The 2745-nt window shown below is 51.1% G+C and overlaps 3 non-coding genes across 3 annotated transcripts; all 3 read left to right on the top strand.

Moving 5' to 3' along the window:
* The first annotated feature begins 356 nt into the window (after positions 1 to 356).
* TRNAT-AGU lies at positions 357 to 428 on the top strand. Its single transcript has one exon. It is a non-coding gene; the product is annotated as a tRNA-Thr (tRNA).
* A 66-nt stretch (positions 429 to 494) lies between these two features.
* TRNAT-AGU lies at positions 495 to 566 on the top strand. Its single transcript has one exon. It is a non-coding gene; the product is annotated as a tRNA-Thr (tRNA).
* Positions 567 to 632: 66 nt separating this feature from the next.
* On the top strand, positions 633 to 704 carry TRNAT-AGU. Its single transcript has one exon. It is a non-coding gene; the product is annotated as a tRNA-Thr (tRNA).
* The last annotated feature ends 2041 nt before the right edge of the window (positions 705 to 2745 follow it).

The raw sequence follows: 2745 nt of genomic DNA, 5'->3' as shown, positions 1-2745 counted from the left end.
GTGGCGCTTCTTATCATATCCACACACTTCCCACAGGGGACCGCGAAGCAGCGTCTTGCCAAAAGCTAGCGAGGGGACTGTGAGATTTGAATCCAGAACCTTTGGGATCAGAGCTCATTTTCTTTGCGATGATACCATAGCAAAAGTACCAAGATATAGAAGTGGGACTAGCACTGAACACATTGGACTGGAGAAGGGAGCACTTCTGAACTGGAGTTAAGGGAGAGACTGTGGCTCAGTGGAAGAGCTTCTGCTTGGCATGCGGAAGGTTCAATCCCCCGGCATCTCCAGTTAAAAGGACCAGGCAGGAGGTGATGGGAAAGACCTCTGCCTGAGACCCTGGAGAGCTGTAAAGAGGGGCTGTGGCTCAGTGGTAGAGCATCTGCTTAGTGTACGGAAGGTCCCAGGTTCAATCCCCGGCATCTCCAGTTAAAAGGACCAGGCAGGAGGTGATGGGAAAGACCTCTGCCTGAGACCCTGGAGAGCTGTAAAGAGGGGCTGTGGCTCAGTGGTAGAGCATCTGCTTAGTGTACGGAAGGTCCCAGGTTCAATCCCCGGCATCTCCAGTTAAAAGGACCAGGCAGGAGGTGATGGGAAAGACCTCTGCCTGAGACCCTGGAGAGCTGTAAAGAGGGGCTGTGGCTCAGTGGTAGAGCATCTGCTTAGTGTACGGAAGGTCCCAGGTTCAATCCCCGGCATCTCCAGTTAAAAGGACCAGGCAGGAGGCGATGTGAAAGACCTCCACCTGAGACCTTGGAGAACCCCTGCCAGTCTGAGTAGACAATACTGACTTCAATGGATGAAGGGTCTGATTCAGTAGAAGGCAGCTTCATGAGTCTGTGTGCGTCGGTGGCTGACTGGTGGCCTGAGAGACATCCGGCTGTCCTCGACCAGAGCCAGAGCTTTCTCTGCCCTGGCTCCAACCTGGTGGAACTCTCTACCGAATAACATCCATGCCCTGCGGGAGAGTCTACAGTTCTGCAGGGTGTGCAAGGTGGAGATTGGACCAGATGGTCCAAGGGGTTGGACCAGATGGTCTGCATGGCCCCTTCCAACTCTACGATTCTATGAGATGTTCCGCCAGGCGTTTATTGGGTGTTGTAAATAAGAAGTGGGAGACTGACCAGTTGTGAAGGTGCACAGAGAGTTTATATAGTTATAAAGGTGAATATATACAGAGATATATACAGGCTATCGTACAGCATGTCATGCCTTAATCTATGAGAACTAAGTCCCCCTCCAGTTTACTAAGCTGATAGCTATTATGATAAACACCAGCCAATCTCTAACAGGGTGATGCAGTCACTAACTCTAACAAGCCCTGAAAGAGTAACACCTGCTAGAAAACACCTGGCTGTGATTACATGATTACTAGCATGACAGCTAGTATACTGATCTATAGTAACTGCTTGCTACCTCTATCACTCTGACATATATCTCAATAGCGTTTGGTTGAGGTCAGTGATGGTCAGAGGTCATTTCGGGGGGGAACGCGGGGGAACGCAGTTCCCCCGGGTGAGGTACCGGGGGCGGGGCACATGGCGAAGCCCCGCCCCCTGCTTAGGCCGGCAGTGGCGGCCGGGATCGTTGGGGGCGGGGTGTGTGGCCTTATGACACATTTCCAGTGATGTCAGGGGGTATGGCCTTATGACACACTTCCGGTGACATCAGGGGGTGTGGCATATGCTAATGAGTTATGCTAATGAGTTCCCCTAGCTCTTTTTCTACGAAATGACCCCTGGCGACGGTTCTGTCTCGGCACTCCCATTTCCCACCCACCCCCACCTGTTCCCCATGAGACAGCGGCACTGTTAGGATTTTAGAGAGCCAGTTTGGTGTAGTGGTCAAGTGGGTGGACTCTAATCTGGGAGAACTGGGTTTGATTCCCCACTCCTCCACTTGCACCTGGCTGGATGACCTTGGGCAAGCCACAGTTCTGTCAAGAGCTCTCTCTGCCCCACCTACCTCACAGGGTGTCTGTTGTGGGGAGGGGAAGGGAAAGGAGTTTGTAAGCCGCTCTGAGACACCTTTGGGTAATGAAGGGCGGGGTATAAATCCAATCTCTTCTCTCCTCTTTGTTTCATCTGCAGTTAATGTTGACAGGCGATGAATCAGACTATTATGTTTTTACCGTCTAATGGACATTTAAATTTGTTTTATCGATGTTTTGTATGACTGTGTTGTACACTGCCCTAAGCCTGGTTCTGCTGGGGAGGGCTGTTGATAAATTCAATCAATCAATCAATCAATCAATCAATAAAATGTGTGTTATTTGTATCTGAAATGTGCATGTACATGAAAGCTTATACCCAGAATTGAACTTTGTTGTCTTAAAGGTGCCGCTGGACTCGAACTTCGTTCTGTTGCTTCAGACCAACACAGCTGCCTGAATCTATCTGAAGAAGCAGGGGTCGTTTTCTGCAGGAGCGCACAGGAGTGGAGCCCTGGCAATAAAGAGGCCAGGGGGCGGGTACATGCAACAAGCTCCGTCCCCTGCTCCCAACAGCCCTCAGTCAGAGCAAGAAGCAGCCAGGTAAGTTGCAAAGCCCCCCCTGCCCCCGGTCCAAAACAGTCCAGTGGCACCTTTAAGACCAAGTTTTATTCAGGTACAAGCTCTCCCTCCTCTGCGAGGACAGATCTGCATGCCAATGGCTAGCTCCCCCAATGGCTAGCAATCCAAAACAGTCCAGTGGCACCTTGAAGACCAAGTTTTATTCAGGTACAAGCTCTCCCTCCTCTGTGAGG

The sequence above is a fragment of the Gekko japonicus genome, unplaced genomic scaffold, assembly GCF_001447785.1.
Source record: "Gekko japonicus isolate JY-2015 unplaced genomic scaffold, Gekko_japonicus_V1.1 scaffold2561, whole genome shotgun sequence".
Lineage (NCBI taxonomy): Eukaryota > Metazoa > Chordata > Lepidosauria > Squamata > Gekkonidae > Gekko > Gekko japonicus.
Note: the sequence above shows the minus strand (reverse complement) of the source record. Positions and strands in the feature narration are given on the sequence as shown.